At 41.7% G+C, this 18,797-nt stretch overlaps 1 long non-coding RNA gene across 1 annotated transcript; it reads right to left on the minus strand.

The window, feature by feature from the left end:
• Nucleotides 1–6,462: 6,462 nt before the first annotated feature.
• On the minus strand, nucleotides 6,463–13,942 carry LOC110364340 (uncharacterized). The gene is made up of 3 exons (XR_002423052.2): nucleotides 13,863–13,942; nucleotides 13,665–13,762; nucleotides 6,463–9,792 (listed from the first exon to the last, which is right to left on the minus strand). It is a non-coding gene; the product is annotated as an uncharacterized LOC110364340 (long non-coding RNA).
• Nucleotides 13,943–18,797: the final 4,855 nt, after the last annotated feature.

The raw sequence follows: 18,797 nt of genomic DNA on the forward strand, positions 1-18,797 counted from the left end.
TAGAAAATACACTTCAGGAAATGACTGAACTGAGATGGTGTGATCATATGTAATAAAAAAGACCTCATATTTTAAGGTTTCAAAAGAGAAATAGAAAAGAAATACATCAAGATTTCAGGATATGTTTTTCCTTATCACTGCTTTCTAGCGAAAATGAGAATTTCTTCATTTTGTCATCATTTAGACCATTCAGTAGGCCTGGTTCTCTGTGCTTGCACCAATTTGACACCAGTAAAACAGGACTAATTGCTGAATTTACAAGGCAGACCTGATGTAGATTGCAATAACCAGCCCATCACCTCCCACTGCCCAACCATTGCTGATTTCTCAAGTCTGGATTTGCACCAGAGTGCAGCACCCACCACTTGGATTTCAAAGCCCACTACAGTCGGATGGCACCTAATGTTTGTTGTTCTGTAAAACTGAAGTTAGATTCTTTCACTGTCGAGTTAATAAAAGCTATGATTTTGTATTGGTTTCATCTGTGTGTTGGAGAAGGCACGTTCTTACAAACACAATATACAAACAAAAGTTGTAATTATGCTTCAGTTCAGTGCTACCAAGTCTCCATTTGCAAAACGTTTTGGCCTTAAGGCCTTTTTTTTTTTGGCGTTTGTTGGAACTCACATTTTCTGTTGTGCTGCCACACAGGGTATCACGCTCAGATGTACTCAACCGCTCGGAGTGTTCATGTGTGCATTGGCTTGTGTAGGAGAACAAGCGGGTGGAAAAGGGCAAGTTTACAGGAAAGAAAAAAAAAAAGAAGAATGTTACCTCCTGCCATATTGCTGTTGTGGGATACTATACTTTGGGTCACTCGTATAATAAAAGTTTTTTTACTCAATGTGATGAGTCTTTGTCAATGAGTACGTGTGAGACGAAGAAGAGGGTCAAGAACGCCTGCAGCACTCAAGGGGAGACAGCAGGGGCTGGAAGGAGCCTGGCAGTCACAGTGGGCTGGAATTCAGTACAGGATGGTTTGCCTTTTTTCAGGCAGTTTTATTACTTCTTATGCTATAGATCACACGCTGCTGGGGTGAGACTGATGCCATTCCCCCAACAGGCTAACGTAAATCTCTTGTCACATATACCACCACTTACACAAGGCTTTGTCTTCTGTGGACTTGTTTTGGTTTTGTGAGGTTTTTCACAGTGAAAACTTAATTAATGTGGTAGCTACACGCCTGTAAAACCTGACAAGCGTGCAGTGAGGTTGCCAGGGGAGGTCAGCGCTCTGCTGCTGCGGCCTCACCTGGTTTACCTCGCAATAAAAGTGCCGCGACTTGCTTCCCTGCCGGTTTTAAAACAAGGTAACTGATAGATGCTAGCTAAGCCACAGCAAAACACACTTCATCTGTCAGTCATTAGCCTGGATGTGTTCGTCTTTGAAAGGTGACAGCAATAGACCTCACGTATCTATTTGAGGGGTTGCTCATGGCGTTTATGCATCCAAATCAGACCAGACGACATTCCTCTCTGCTAAATCCAAGCTTAGTCTACTGTAGAAAGAAAATGGTAGTTAATATTTGTTTTTACAAAAGTCTTACTGGCTTACATTAGAAATAGCCTGGGTTTATGTAAGATACTAAACGTGTAAGCCATCTGTGAAAAGTATGTAGTATATAAACACATATGAAATTATTAGTCTACAGTATTTGAGAAGGGATATGTTTTTCAAAAGATGAATCATTACGGTTCACCTGTTGCAAAAATTAGGCTAATACTTAATGCAAATTATTTTGCACCTTTCTAATGAGATGTGTTTGAAATGCAAAGTAGTAAAAATATTGGGAGTTTTTCAAAGTGCATTGGGCTTCCATAATGACTTTGAACTAGCCTTTGTCAGCCCCTCCATTTGCCCTAGTAATTCCCAAACCCACTGATCAAATCTGAATTAAAGGGGTAGTTATCTCCAGAATTACCTGTTTTCATAAGTGCAATGAAACTAGGGCCAGGTACTGGAGAGTAACCTTGCCTGTACTCCCTGTACAGCAAAAGCTGCAGTGTGAGCTCGCCCTTTATTAGTCACAGGAGAATCCACATGGATGAGACTGGCTTTTTCCCCTCAGGGTGGAAAAAGCTGCAGTCAAAATTCACACGTCATTAGACACTGGATAATCTGAGCATGAGGCTCCGATCCATAGGCCTCATTAGTTCCCTTTCATTATTAAATTAACAGTTTCCCTGACAAAGCAGAACGAAGCAGCTGCCTTTGGACAGATACAGAAGAGTACAATTTATACTGAACCTTATGCAGAACATTCAGATATTACATTTCTTAATAGTCTTGTTGCTCACATTTGAATGTTCAGTACATTTCTAACGTCAGAGAAGTTACCTCAGGATTTTGGGATGATGCAGAAACTGCTGCAAATGTCCAAAGGAATCATTGATGGTCTCTTTCCTGAGGTCAAAGCTCAGCCAGAGCTGAGATTTGCAAGGGATCTCAAGGAGAGCTACTGCCACAGCTTCAAGATTAGAAGAGTGAAGAAGGAAAATGTAGGCTTGTTCCCAAATGGGGCAGATGATGTAGTAACAATGGGAACACATAAGGCTGTGGTGCCCAGAGCTGTCTTTGCCTCAGGCCTACCAACAGGGTCTCCCAGCTCTCTGTGGTCCAGATTCAAGGAGGAGAACTACCAACAATGGGTGAGGATCAAGTCAGGGATTGCATGGGAGAGCTCGATGGTGACACTGCAAGGACATACCATGGAGACTGGGAGAGGTCCCCAATGACTGGAGAAAGGCAAATCTTTTGCCCATCTTGAAAAAAAAGCCCAAAGGGATACTGTTGGCTGCTCAGCCTCACTGCAGCCCATGTGGAAATCCTTGTCCTCTTGGAATACTTTTCTGGGCACAGGAAGGAAAAGGTAACCAGGAACAACCAGCGTGCATTTACCAAGGGTGAATGACACCTCACTGACCTGATTACCTTCTGTAATAAAACAACTGGGTTTGTAGATGACAGAAGAGTAGTCGTTATCCTTTACCTTGAGTTTTGCGAGGCTTTTGACACTGTCTACCACAATCTTGGATCCAAATGAGGGCATTATGGTCTGGATGGATGGACAACCACATGGATAAAAACTTGATTGAGTGACAGGGCTCAGAGGAAAGCAGTTAACAGGCTGTACTTCATCTGGATGCCAGTAAGAATTGGAGTACCATAGGGGTGTATCTTAGGACCTGACCTGTTTAACATCTTTAACAATGCCTAGAGGAGATGACAGAGTGCCCTCTCATCAAGCTTGAAGATGACAGCAAATTGGTGGGACTAGTCAAGATGGTCAAGGGTAGAGCTGCTGTTCAGAGGGACTCAAGCTGAAGAGTTGGGGTGACAAGAAACACATGAAATTCGATCTGGACAAATGGCATCTGGGACAGACTAACACTCTGCTTGGCACTGGGGTGAGGAGCAGCTCTGCAGAGAAGGGCCCGAGGTCCTGGGGAACAGCAGGTTGAGTCCAAGCCAGCAATGAAGGCCAACAGCACCCTGGGCTGTGTCATCAGGAACACAGCCAGGAGATGGGGGAAGTGATGACCATCCCCTACTCAGCACTCAGACCACATCTGGAATACTCTGCTTTTCCATCACCGCATAGTTGCTCCACTGTGCTGCAGGTCTTTCCAAAAGGTTTCTCCTCCCTCCAGGAAGGAAGAGGGGCAAAGACACCCACACACAGCCTGTACCAGAGGAGAAGGGACACCAAGCAAGGCCAGGGAGGAAGGAAGGTGTGTGCTTCCTGCTATGGGTGGAGAACAGCATTTCCCACCGGTGTCAAGGACAATTAGAGAGTTACTGCCCACAATGAAGGAAGCACATATCATGTCTCCTAACCCCTCTCTTGCCTTTTTAGTCAAAGCAAGCTATCCAGCTGGTGACACAAATAGCAGAGGCAGTGATGCAGGGGACAGGGGTCCCTTGTACTGACAAGGTAATATTACCTTGTATTACCCCAGGCAAGGGGGACAAAAATATCAGACTGACGCCCAGTGTGCAGCTTCTCCAGGTCCTGGTTAGCACAGACGCAATGCAGAAACGTCGCCTTTCCTGTGATACCTTTGTCCCTGACATACATCTAGTTCTGGTGAGCTGACAACACAGTTCACAAGCTCCCACTTCAGTCAGAAAGGAACAGGACATTAAAAGAACATCAGGCATCAGAACATGATGAGTGAAGTCAGGTGTGATGTGGCCTCCTAATGCCTCAGTTTGAAAGGATAAAAATGTGTGAATCTGGAGGGGAATGTAGAGGCACAAGGTCTGTGGACATGCCTTTAGTGTTTCAGGTGATAAACTAATTAAACATAGTAAAGTTAGGAGTGGTTCTAAGGCTGATGATTTGCATTCCTTTTCACTTATGGTTTTGGGCTTGGCCCAAGTTATTTAGGTATTCCCAGTAACTCTTCTAGAAGAGAGCCAGGGTAGGAAAAAGTGAGTCAGTTTCAGAAAAAAAAAAAGATTAATTGGTGCTAACATATTACTTTATAGCAGTCATGAGTTTAACTCAGAAGTACTTTCTGTCTTTCTCTATTTTGGGAAAGGTTGGGAGGCCTTTCTGTGGAACAAGGTGCCAGATTTCCTCATGCAGGTGTCAACACTGGCTGGGGAAGTCTTTGCGTGAACAGGATTCTTAAAATCCTCCATCACCTTGCCAGGGTAGAAGAATAAAGAATGCAACATTGACCTGGGAGGAAGAAGGGAAGGTGTGGTTTATAAAAATTGTCTTTCTGAAGAACAAATCTGTGGTGAGAGACTGTCTGAAAATAAATGGTAGAAAGGATTCTTTCAATTTCTCTATGAAACATGGGTTTTGAGTAGACTAAATGGTAGGAACTGTAGAAAATCAGTCATATGTTTCCGGCTGCAGGAAAAGTACACAAGTAATCTGTGTTAAAATCAAAATTAGAATTCTGATCATGTGACAGATTACTCAACCCCAGTGTTTGCTGCTGAAGCATAACTGCTAATGGCTAGGATATGACCTATATTCCACCATGCCACTGTAATGGATGAAATAAGACCATCATGTCCTGAAAAGCAAATACTTCAAAGCTTTTTACAGTATTATCATTGTTACTGATTTTTAGGTGTGTTCAAACATATATTACCTAATTAAGGGTCCTTAGGAATACATACCCCTGATTTAACAGCAATAGTTCCTTCCGCGCACTTAGAAGAAAATTTGATTGCATCCAGTGGACTGCAGAAAATAACAAGATGCAACATGGAGACCTGTAGCTGGAGACCTGTAAAACCGTATCTCAAGAATGTAGCGATACAGTTTTAAAAATAAGCGATTTCTTGGAAGGAAAGCTTGGGAATTGCACTTTTGAGGGCAATTTTAGTCCTGGAACAGCAGTAATCATGTTTTACACAGCAAAATGTGTTTCTCTAGCATAACTGATGTCCGTCTAAAAGGATAGTGTTGCCATTTTTACAAGTGCAACATTTTAGTCTTGAAATGAAACATTTCAAAAATCCATGTCAACAAAGGTTTTTGTTGTTGTTGTTGTTTGATAGATTTTTTGTTAATTATTCTGGAGAATGCTGTACTAAACATCAACACATCTGCTTGTGGTGTTGCAGCAAATGCAGTCAAAATGATCTCTGCCAGAGCAGTAAAAGCCAATGGTTAAAGCTGTGTGGCTAAATACACCCCCTGGAACGAAGAGTGAATGGCAGAGCAGCTTTTCAGGGTTAACAGATTTTAAGCTGCACGTTCCCAAGAATTCACATCTCCAGCCCTGGCCGGCGCTTCCCTACCAGTGCTGCGGAAATTGTATCCACCTACACCTCATCTTCAATCTGGCCTGTGCCTTGAAGCCCAGGAGACAGTCCTTCTATTTTGTTCAGGTTTTTTTTCCTTTCTCTCAGCCTCACTTTCTGTACTCTGTCTTCCTTTTCTTTAGGTGGCCTGAGAAGAATGCTGTGTGTTTAATTTATCGGACTTCTGATTTACAAAGCCACTAGCAGATGCATAGAATTTCGCAATTCAGGCTGGAAAGAAAAAAAAAAAACAGTTTTCTTATAATGACTTAGCTTTTTGTGTGCCAGAAATCAAGGTCTCTGGGAGACATGAAGAAAGGGAAGAACCATTTTCACAGCAAATGTATCTTAGCAGAAGAAAAGAGAAGAAATAGAAATGAGACTTCAAAAACTTCTGGTTCGTAAGATCTGTCACATAATGTAATGGTTGGAAACTCAATGCAAAATAACTGTGCTCATACAATGCATGATCATTTGAACAACAACATTTTAGACGATTTTCATGCTGTTACAGGCAGCTTGGATATTTTCTTCAACATTCTTCCCATTTTACAAAGAGAAACAATGTTGGAGCCACATTTAAAAAAATATATCCAGGTTTAACTCCAAATGAAAGCCAACCCCAAACATAATTGAATGCAGAACTTTAAATTCCATTTAAACAATGACATTCTCCTGCTTAGCTGCTGGTAAATAACATTTGTTGTCCATTTACAACTAGAATATAAAAAAGAAAAAAAAGAAATAGGATGTCCTGGTTCCTAATTAGAACATTAATGTGGAAGGGTTATGAGTCCTCAGGATAAATGCATGGATTTCTCTGTGTTCCTGCAGTAACTATTTTATAGCTGAGACGGATTTGTCGCTGCCATTTCTGTAACTATGTCGACGTTTTCTTGAAGTCCTACCAAGCCTGTTCCTGCAAACAATCTGAGAATCAAAGGGACCAGATTCTTTGAGGGCTGAAACTGAGAAAGTTATGTCATGAAGCCACTGTTGTGCTTGTTCTCTGTTCCAGAGAAAGACCAGGGTTAGTCTTTCTTCAGACCCACAGCAGGAAGATGTATGCTGCTTCAACTCCCTTCACTCCACCAGTCTGAGGACTGGAAATCCAAGGGGAAAAAAGAAAAAGAAGGGTTGAGGCTTTTTTTCTCTCTCTTTGATCACTGCCTGCAAAGCAGTATTTGGCCCGTGGTACTACAACCACATTCATTGTAGAACTATTTTAGAAAACAATCGCGACTGTTTATTTAATACTACTATAATGTGTAAATGAGTCTATGTTACTCACAGTGAACATATGCTTTGCTGTATTTTAGTCTCATGTCAATGCAACCCCATTATTATGAATCAAACCGAGGATTTGACAGACTGCTTCAGTCACATCTTGCTCACTGCTCCCACTGTTCACTGTAACATACACAATGTGCCATTTGTAACAAGAACAAACTCCAACAGATGATTTTTCTTCTCTGAACAGCTGAGTGTGTCTCGGTGTAACATCAAAGTTGTCTTACCTATTTTGCTTTGACTAACAAACTTGCTAGGTAGCTTATGTAATATTTGTGACATTATAGCAGATTGTTAAAAATGTATTTACAACAGTTATAATTCACTAATACTCAAGATCTTCAAAAGGCACTGCACAATCTTATTAGCAAGAACTAAATACTCTACTTGAGAAATAAGAGGCACATTCTTTATCTGTTGTATGAACAAAGAATGGGTGGGGACATTTCTCAACCAGTCACACATTTAAAATGTTTCCTGATGGTTTTGCACAGAAGAGTATAAATTCCTGCAGTGAAGTATATTTCATAATGGAGCAAAACAAAAGCTACCTATATGTAAGCTTTTGTGACTGGTAATACATGTGGTCATAATATCTTTTTGTTCACGTCCATAAATATAATTGGAGTGCAGCTTGGAGAAGATTTCTTAAAGACACAATTTCTTAACATTTGTTTTAAATTACTCATTGCATTTTTTAGGGTTTTTTTTTACTGCTTGTTTTTAAATTGCCGATCTGTTTGTTTTTATCACATGTCAAGGAAACACAAGCATGTACATGTAATAAAACTGTTATGATACTTGTTTGTGTGCTTTGCATGCGAGCTGACTAGGCAAGCAATTATGCTAATCTAGCTGCTAAATATATTTATTACTTGTGCTGGAGTTACAGCCACACCTGTCTGCCCTATCTCATACCAAGGCATGGGAGTTCAGGAGCAATGCTTCTTCAGTCCATGGAAAACTCTGTAAGAAAGTTCATACGTGGCAGACCTTTTCCACTCCAGACATCCCCATCTGCAAATACTTGATCTTTAGAACATTTAACCCACAGATCATTGGTAAGGACTCACTGCTGAGTCACAGACAGCATTTCGAAATCGCTATGACTGCTTTTGAGTCTTTGGGGGACCCCAGTGTCTTGTGCTAAAGAAGTCAGAGAAGTGCAACTGGAAAGAAGTTCAAACGTGTTGTGTCTCTCATAGCTGTGTGGGAATTTCCACTGTTCTGCCCTTATTGAAAGGGTCTTCAGTTCTTGTGGTAACAGATGAAGTATTTGAAAATAATTCGGAATCATGCTGCAAAAGTATTATAATTGTATTAATCTCTTCACACTGCCCTCATGGGTCACACATAATGTCTTAGCTCTCTGCTGAGCAAATGCAATGAGGGTGGGGTTGGAGGTGCTGAGATACAGAAGAAGAGCAAGTTTCAGGAAAGGTGGTAAATTGTATTTTCCAGGAAATGCTAACTTGGTTCCCTTGCCTAAAAGTCAGGAGGGAAGGACAAGCAATAGATTTGTGGGCATCTTCCTTTGTAAGCCCCTTGGATTACAGTCTAGTCCTAAGGCCCAGTTTTGTCAGGACTCAATTCCACGTAAATCTGACTGCTTAGTGTTGACCACTGTTGTACACAAGTGGCTCTGTGCCGAGAGCCTCACTCACATCTCTGGAATAATTACTTAGAAGCCTTTGGGTTGCCAGCCAATGGAAAACAGTAGACACAGGGATTTATGTGGAATTTAGGCCAGGAGAATCTGGGACTAAGATCAATACTTAGATTAATTGAAAATACTATTCATCTCTTTCTCCCCCTTGTTTTGGATAACTAGCAATCAGTCTTTTCTTTCTTTTAGAGGTCTGAACATTTATGCAACAAGGAAAAAAATCTATCCCAACCTCCTTTAGGCTTTCCACAATTAGTCCAACCAACTACACTCTGGAATTGAATTACAGATCTTCTAGCAGCGATGTTCGGAGCACAACTGAGTGGCTGTCAGCAGGCCAAGCTTGCACATGCTTTGGAGCGCATCTCTGGTTTCCTAGGGAACCTCGCCTGGGTCCTCCTGTGATGTTCCAAGGCACCCAGGAGACATTTCATTACCGCCACTGTTCATGGTTTTGTACATCCCTAAGTAATCAGCACATCAAAGGTGCATTTGCATTTTTTATTCTAAAGTTTCTAAAGTGATAAAATGAATTGCTGACCATACAAAGCTGGTTGTACTTCTAGCTGTAAAACTCAAGAGCCTTGCTTGGGACTTTGAAGCTGAAACTCTACCTTATTCATCTCACCTACTGGGCTACTGGCTGGTACTGCTGTTCTCCTCTTACCTTCCATGGTGGGCCAACAGGCTGAGCTTTCTCCAGAGAGTCTTTAATGTGTACACAGTGTCTTTGGTCAAGAATAGGCTACTCATTTCTTAAAAGGGAGGTGGGGGGATGGAGGGTACTGGGAATAGACATTGGGTATTGGGGATAATTCGGTAAGCTTTTTCTTCGAAACAGAAAATGTTCTGTAGAGAGCAAATACTGCTGGGGAAATCAAAGGTTTAATTAAAAAATTCTCAGTCAGTCTTCATATGCATTCATTCATCTGTCACTAGAAACTCCAAGACCCCTGTCACAGATGTAAACTTGATATGCACCTTATCTTCTCTTCTCTACACATACTGGTCACAGATGTCTGAATGCTGCATTTTCCATGGCAGACTGGGGCTTCAGTGCTTTCCCCTGGAGGAGAGATAAGAGCCAGAACATGTGTAGACTGCATTACATTTTCATTCGTAATCAGTGATGTGTAAAGTTTCTAAAAGTTGTTGACACTCATGTGATATATTCTATCTCCATTAGAGGGGTAGTGGACAGGGGTACATAGTGAGATACAGTTTTGTTTGCAAAGAACTTGTCTTTCCAACCCAGAACCATTCTCCATCACTTCTGTCTCATGTAATGAAATACGTAGCCTTATCATTTTCCAGCTTTATTCCTCTTTCTTATCATTCATATTTAATGTATTTCTACCCTCTATTTTGTAGCTGTTTACATTTTATTGATTCTTTGGTGCAGTTTACAAGTCAGTGATTTATTATCTTTCACTTCTCTTTATGCTGACAGGGAACATTGCTATTTTTCTACTTCAGATGTAGTGTGAGGTAGAATATTTGTTGCTGAAACCCATGAAAATGTAAGGTGAACTTTTAAGCCATGCTAAAAGATTTCTAAAGATTTTTAGAAAAAAAATTTAAGGAAATTCGTGGTTAAATGTGACACCTCATTTTCTCCTCATGAAACTTGGTACTGCAGCATATGCAATATGCGGACTGTTACTGCTTAGAGGGCTGTGCAAAATCTGGCACGAGAGAGGACATGAAGGATTGAGGCCAGATTTTTTAAACTTAGGTGCCTTCTGGTGGGTATCCAAGATTTTTGAGCCAAGCATGAATTCTATAGCCTCTGAGTTTAAAAATAGGATACAGTGGCACATGTGCATAAAATTAAAAAATGCTTGATTTAATACAAACTACTGAAAAATTAGCCAGAATATTCCCTGCACAAGGTGCAGCGCTGTGTCCTGCATCACTTTCCAAGTGCAGACAGTGGACAGGGTTGGGCAAGGGGCAGCAGCATGAATAAAAATGGGGAGGGGGGACATGACATGGGACAGGGACCATCTGCAGTTCTCTACTGATGGCAGCAGCGGAGAGGACTGGGCTTAGAGGTTTGCAACTCCTTCCATCCACACCAGTCATTTCCAGAGCGAGGGTTGTTTGTCCTGCCCTTTGCTCCTCTCTGCTTTGTAAATGAGGTATTTTGGGGACAGAATAGCAAAAGCAGGCTGCAGCATTGCAGCTGTGTTGACAATAACCAGTCTGCTTTCTCTGGCTCACCTGACAAGGCTGGCGCTGTTAAAAACCTCACAGATTGAAGTGGGGGATCAAGGTCACGATGAAATGGCTTGGCAGAAACTACACCTGGCAAAAGTGACTTATTTGCTTGGGAAAAATAGTCTTTTCCACTCCTCGTGGAAAATGTGTGCCTGACATCTGTTGGTTTGTCACACAGAGGCTCTAGGTGGGTTCCTGTTGCTCAATCACAAATCGGCAGTTCCCAGGAAATTTCTCATTTTTGTCTGTCCAGGATGTTGCAACAGTATATTTTTCCCCATAGCGGGCTTTGCTATTGTGAATCAGTTACTTGCTTCACGGCTAAATTGCTGCAACATGCTCATCTTTGAGCTACATCTAGAGTCAACCCAGGAGCTGTATTTAGGTAGTTATTCTCTTCCTAAACAACGTATGTTACTATGAGCAGCAGTCTTACAAGATCCACTGCTGGTTTTGACATGAACAGCTTGCATGGGATTTACTTACCGCATCTCTTGTGCTGTTGAAGAAAAGGACAGAGCACAGATTGGAGCTCAGAATAATGGAAGGACACTTTCTGTGAGGAGCTCTCAGCTTCAGCATTTGCTTGAGGCTGTTTGGGGGCTGCGGGGAGGGGGGCGTTAATGATCAGGACAGGCTGTGAGTCCTTTCTGTTTTCCCAAGATTTCAGAAAAGATGGGGGTAGACCTGACAGCTTTCCCCAAATCTGTTGTGTGTGGAGAGATTTTTAATAATGTGACTGAAATAGAGTCCTGTGATCTCCAGCCACTCATCACATACACTAGTGTGGCACTCACCAGGGTTTTATTCCTGGTCCCCTCTACACTGAGTCTGTAGGAGGCTCTTCAGGTGCTCTAAATCTGAGCACATCGCAGCACTTGCCTGTTTCTCAGCCTGTCTCACATGTTCCATAGTCACAAGCTTTGTCTTTCCCCTAGAAGAAATGGGACTTTGTGTAGAAATCATATGTCCCAGGTCCACATCTGCCCACCTTGGACTGCTCAGCGACTTCAGCAAATTTGTTCTGTGAGGTCCTATGCTGCGAGTGCTCTGGGGTTCCCAGCTCACTTCTCCGACCACCCAGGACAGAGGAAACAGAGTCAGATTTTGTGACTATTCCTAAATTAAATGCGTGTTCTTGCTTGAATGGTATTTCCTACTGCCATGGTCAGAGACACAATACAAGCTTGGCAAGGCATTCCTTATGTTCTTAGATCCTGAATCTGGCAAAAGAAATAAACTGCTCTAGGAGAACAAAACAACAAACAAACACAACAAAAATGAAACAGAATAAAACAAAAACAAATAACAACCAATCAAACAAATGAAACACTAATAAGCAGCTCTACATATTTCCCTGATAAATTTGCTCACTACTTGATAGTGTTCTTTGGGCTTAAGTCCAAGGCTTTCTGAATACACAGCATCCTTCTCTTTCATTCCTCTCCATGGAGCTCTTCTGTGTCCCTTTCTCATCTGGTTCAGCAGCTAAACCAAATCACTCTGCTTTCCTCTTTCTTACTGAGTCGTGCTGCATCTCCGTAAATCTCTCTAAGTCTCCCAAGCTTTTCATTATTTAAGATCCCGGGTTAATACCTAATATTTTTGTCCTACGTCTAGTGGAAGTCTCCTCTTCCAGACGTCGGCCTTGCAAACAAACTAGTTTTCTCCAATCTTGCTGCACCATCGTCCACCTTGATGACTATATGGAAGAGAATAAAAATCTCTGGATGGAGGAATTGTCACTGCACCAGACCTAGAAATCTTAAAACATATTGCTGGTGCTGTATTTCTAACTAGTGAATAAAGGGGATGGGAAAAAGGGTTTTGATGAGTTGTCCGGAACACTGCAATAAGAAGGAACAAACAGAACCCACTGAAAACTGGAGTTTGCACACACCATATGGGATTGTTTAGAATAAAAAGAAATGTACCTCCTGGTGCAGTAACCTAAAGACCTTGCCCAAATCCTCCCATTGATGTCACACTCTGAAGTGATAGCTGTTGAAGTCAATATTGGTCTAGTTCTAGAAAAGGACAGAATCTCAACAACCTCCAGTTAAATCTGATACATTTAGCTACAAACACTTCAAATAGGGCCCGTGTGTCTGTTTGTTCAGTCCCTCTTGGACAACAGGAAAAATGTGGATTTTAGAGCTAGGTGGGAAAAAATACAGAAGATTCCTTAGGGCATCTCAAGGAGAAAAAAAAAAAGAAGAAAATAAATTCAAGGCACTGCTGCTCTGTTGCTGAATGAGGCCACACTTCATGCTGTATGTGGATAAAAGACAAGACAATTTCCCACTTCCCATTTCTGTTCTGTATTGCCAGGTTAATTGTTGTCATTGTATTCCCCACAAGAGAAGCTTCAGCGGTGGTGCCAAATAAACCAGATTAGTGTTCAGGGCATTTGCTGGAAGTGATGCCAAATCCATTCTTGATCCTAATTGTATGAAATATGCTCCAATAATTTTCCACAAGGTGAATAAAAATAATGCCAGAGCTGCCGCTTTCACTAAAGCTCAATTAGGAGGCATTCACCAGTCCCAAGACATATCATAGCTTCTTCTGTGTAATTATATTCTCCATTTTATAAACCGATGTTTACCTAGAGAAGATGAATATCCTAATTCCTGGCACCAATATGAGAGTGATATCAGGAGAGAGAAAAAAACATAGAAAAGGCTTGGCCCATATCCCAGCATTAGGCAAACCGACCTTTGGTTTCGATCTCTGCAGACAAGCTGTTGCGTCTGTACAATTTCAAGCCGTACGCATAGGAGATATGCACTCAAATACAGTGTTCATTCCTGAATCTAAAAGAAGAAATGAAAAGCCACTTAACTACGAAAATAAAATCAGATTAAACAAATTATCCTTTGTTAGTCACGGAACATTTCCCATGGTTTACAATACCTTGTTCTGCAATGAATTTCCGATTTCATGATGACTGATTTGCAGCAGCTGACTAAGAAAAAGGTGTGTGTCAAAAACAGGCACTCACTAGCAGCAGTTGCAAATTCAGACTTTCGTTCAAGCTATGGAAAATTCATTGTAAAATTGACAGGCATTCTCCTGGCATGTAAACACAAGAAAATAAGTTTTGATTGCATTTGGAAAAATAAATTAATTCCTTTACAGCTGGAGTTGAAAGAGGGTGGACAAACACATTTACCGAAACAATATGATAACAAATTATGTTCATAATCTGGAGCTGGCTTATGTAATACTATCACCTTTCAGGCTTCTTAAAGCACAGAACATTTTTATTTTCTGTTTACAAAAAACAGCCCCAGCTTTCTCAAGTTAGAGAATTTCACTAATATGTGACCTTCCTGTTCTTTCTTCATGCCTTTGCTCTTGTGGAAAGTCTCACAAACACCAAAGCTAATTTTATAGAAATGGATATTTAATGGCTTCATTTATGTCTTTCAATTTTTGAAGTTTCTTCCACCTCTAAAACTGCTGGGGAGACCATATTTATTGATTATCTGATATAGAATCATAGAACCATGGAATAGCTGAAATTGGAAGGGACCCGATGAGGATCATCGAGTCCAACTCCCCTCTCCTTACAGGACAACCTGAACCTAAACCATATGACTAAGAGCATCATCCAGATGCTCCTTGAACTCTGACAGTCTTGGTGCTGTGACCACTTTCCTGGGGAGCCTGTTCCAGGGACCAACCACCCTCCCAGTGAAAAACCTTTTCCTTATGTCCAAATTGAACTTCCTGTGATGCAGTTTCTGACCATATGTTTGCCAGCCAAAACTCTGACTAATTTACAGATCATATAATGCTTAGCATATGACAGGGTGAAACCTGGCATTTAAAGAGGACAACAGAATTGTTCAGGTGAATTTGTGACTTCATTGTCAATGCATTCCTGTGCTCACGGCGTACTCTCTGCTGCTGTCAGAACTGATCTCTCAACTTCAACTGAGAGTTGCAATGGTATCTCCACAGCTCCGTCCTCCCCAGTGCGATAATAGAGTATGTTAGGATTAAGGAAAAAGCAGATATGCATCTCTCTTCTCCCAACATATTCTGAATTCTGCTTATACTCCCCCACCCCAGCCCCCTTGCAGGATGTGGCCAAGCAGAAGATGCAGAATAGCTTGCACCCGTTCAAGCTGAAGTGCTTGAGCAGGCTATTGTTTCCCCCTGGCAAAAAAAAGAAAAAAAAAATTAAAAAATTATTTCATTACCAGTTGCTTATCAGGAATAGGGAAATTATTGCATCTCTGCTTGGAGACTGGTCCCTAAAATCTAACATGACAGGAAAGCCCTTATACATAACACTGCAGAGATTTACAGCGGTGGTGTCTCCTGAGTTTCAAAGTGTAAAGGCTTTCTGTACTGCTGCTGCTGGATGTCCTGATGGGTTTCGTTTCACTGACTACATTATCTCCTAATATAAACTAGTGCTCTTTTTTTTTTTTTCCAGGAGCACTGGAAACTTGCCAGCAACTCGGCAAAGTGAAAAAGGTGATAAAAGAGGGTTTAAAAGGTCTCCTGGGTGAAGTCTGAAGGAGATGTACAAGAAAGGAGGGGATGGGGCTGAACTGGTTTCTAGACCAAGGGATGCAGATCTCACACCAGGTACTCCTTGAACTGCTTATTTGCCTTCTTTGCCACAGGTGGATGCCCAGGGACTTCTAAAGCAAGACAGAGCCAGATGGAGGGAAGCTGCAGTTCAGAAAGGGCTTGGGGTTTGGGGAGCTCTCTTGTTTGTTTGCTTTTAATTAGATGGTTTAGGATGCCACGTAAAACCTAGCTGTGTTGCCGTATTTACTCAGGTTTCTCACAAAATGTTAACTGGAACGTAGGAGATGGGGGGATATTTACAATCTCTGGCATGAGTCTGAGGAATCAATACTAGATCTTGAGGGAAATGCAGGTTTCAGGGAGGAAGCTGACAGAGACAGGGTTTGCGGGGAGGCTGTATGATCAACAGGCTATACCTCACTTCTACCTGGAAATTCACTGCTGGGAGCCCTGATTTATAGTAATCCAGTTCATGTCCAAGTCAGGTATGCTATCCCAGGCCCTGTTTTAACTGTATTGATAGAAGACATCAGCATACAGAGGAACACCAATGGTGAAAAACAGGTCGGTGGAAATCTAACCTTGGAAACGGGCCCATGGCGATCTGGCAGCCAGCCGCCACCAACACACTCAATGTGTGTTGAGAAATGTTCACCATGGGTTGAATCTTGCATCCCATCAATATTCTGTGTAGTTAGTTAACGATGGTAAAGCTGTTCCTGGGATCTGAAAAACATACGTGAATAAATAGCAGTATCAATATGCTGTGTGATGATACTAATGGAGCTGGCCAAGCGGTGGTGTTGTGTGCCTCTGAGAACTGCATGATGCAACTTGCCTGCACTGATGGAGTTTCCTGGAGGCTATGCTAGTATCAGAGTATGAAAATGTAAGCAGGCGTGAGACAAAGCAGTTGCAATAATCATGTTCTCCTTTGGAGCAAATGCAGGTGATTAATGGAGCTGTAAAATGACCTGGGACAAGGAGTCTCTTGTCTCATTCCAGTGCCAGGAATGAACATTTTCTAGTTGCTGAGATGGAGTGTATATGTCAATTAATTACCATTTTTCAATTAATTGTTACTGTGACATACCTTTCCCTAAAGAAATTATTGAGCAATACAGCCAGAACTCAAACTGCATCTGTCACAGCTGAGAGGGTAACTGACTGCATTTGCAACTCCTACTTCCCGGGTGTGCCACATTTCTTCAGGTAATGGACAGAAGCACAAAAAGGGCAATTTGAGGTAGATATCTCCATTCCCAGGTCTCATTGACTGACACTCAGCTTTCTTCTTATTTTGTCAAATCTGCTCAATGTGAAGCTGATGGGTTTGTTAGCCAGTGGTCTCAGCGGAGCTTGAAAACACATGATTGTTTGCATGGGTTGTATTTGCAGTGTGGTGGGAACTCATGGAGGCTGTCTTTACCGAGACCCCAGTGCTCTCTGGTTGTGATTAAAACACTCCTAATGAGCAGCTCTTGCAGGTCCACTAGAAAAATGGCCTGCCAAGAGTAAGCCACTTTTTAATGTTACAATCACTGTGTTCATTTTCCTATCCAGAAAACAGCACTTTATTTCTCCTTTCATCAGCTGAAACTTCAGCTTGGATGTCCTTTCTTATAAATGCAACGTTGTTAATTTCTGTAAAGACACTTTCTCCCTGGAACTTTTTGAACTCCAAATGCACTTCATGGGCTAACATCACAGTCATAGTTCCATGTCCCATGTACTCACAGAACCAGAGTTAACATTTTGTACTTTATTCTATTTACTTGGGCACCCGTCTAAAGAGTGGGAGCAAATAACTGATAGACCGAAGTTCCTTGCAGGATACCTGGTAGAAATAACATTTACCTTCTTCTAATAAGCGGGAAAAGTTATTGAAAGAAAATTAAAGCCTGAAGCACTCTTGGTTTGGTTGTTTCTGTTTCGAACTATTTTTGAATCTCCGCTAACCTTGGAAGACTTCTCAGAGGAACGATTGCCTAAATTAGAATATCTATTTCACATGAAATATTGGGAAAGGAGAGGAAAGGTTATATTAGCTATTTCATTAGAACCAACTCTCAGGGTCTGTATCCCAGCCTGCAGCAGAAATGTCAAGAGGAGCAGCTGCTACAGCACACAAGCCAACAGAATATTTCCATCTCTGAACAAGGCAAAAGGGGGGTGGGGGGAGGCAGGGCAGGGGGAAGCTGAGTGAATTGCATAAGATAGGAATATTGTAAAGTAGTGATGAAGGACTTTATGTCAGCAGAGATTGAGCTGAACCCTTTATCTGTCCATTTCCAGAGATTAAGCGCCATTTCCTTTGTGAAACGTGCAGACCTTCGATAGTGCAAATGTGCCATTGCTTTTGAGCTTTAGTGTGGTTCCAGCAGAGTAGACTATCCCTCTCAACCCTTTTTAATACAGGTCATTATTGGAACAGCTTATTCTTACCTCTCTGCCTTCATTAGATGCCAAAGAAGCAAACTTCTTACCCTATTATGCTACTTAGTGTTACCAAACAGCTCTTGCCAGCATGAAACTAGAGGAAATGAACTGAAAAGAACAAAGAGGACAGCCTTTCCTGGCTCATTTCTTACACTTCAGTCTCACAACTGCTCCCTGACTAGGTGGGCCATCAGCAATGTCATTAGGATTTATCTTTTCTGTCATATATTTCTTTGCTTGCATAAAGACAGAATCCAGGTCTTCCTGGGAACCATTTTGCCTAGTATTTCTCCAAATATTGCTTAACACTAACACATTGTACTCGTAAAGTATGCGAAAGGGCTGGGTTGTTGTGCCTTTTGGTTGATGTCAGCATATTAGAGTGGTGTCTCACTGTAAAGCTGTCATGGTAATATGCCAGGCTTTGAAAAAAAAGAAGAAAAACATTGGCACTTAAAAAGGCATGCAAAGCATATAGCAAACTATGGTGCATACTCACTGGCAATACACACTTTGTTTCATCCCAGGGTAATTCTCTCAGACTTTTAGAAGGATTAATTAATAAACAACATCCAAAGGGGAGAAAGCAGAGCAGTTTGTGACTTTGGGTATTTTCACGTACTTCCATGTGACTGAGCTACTGCTTTTTGACAGGCTAGGCTGTGGATGCATGTCTTCTTTTGGCTGGCTTAAGAGATCACTGCCTGTAGCTCCTTGTTAGTCCCCACACGTCCTTTACCCAGCCTAGTTAGCTTGCTGAGTTGGTTGTCTGAGCATTTTGTAACCTCTTTTTGCCCAATTAAACTGATTAGGCCGGTCCCTTTGGTGGGAGAGCTTAGCAACTGTGTGCCTGAGCACTGT

The sequence above is a fragment of the Columba livia genome, chromosome 2, assembly GCF_036013475.1.
Source record: "Columba livia isolate bColLiv1 breed racing homer chromosome 2, bColLiv1.pat.W.v2, whole genome shotgun sequence".
Lineage (NCBI taxonomy): Eukaryota > Metazoa > Chordata > Aves > Columbiformes > Columbidae > Columba > Columba livia.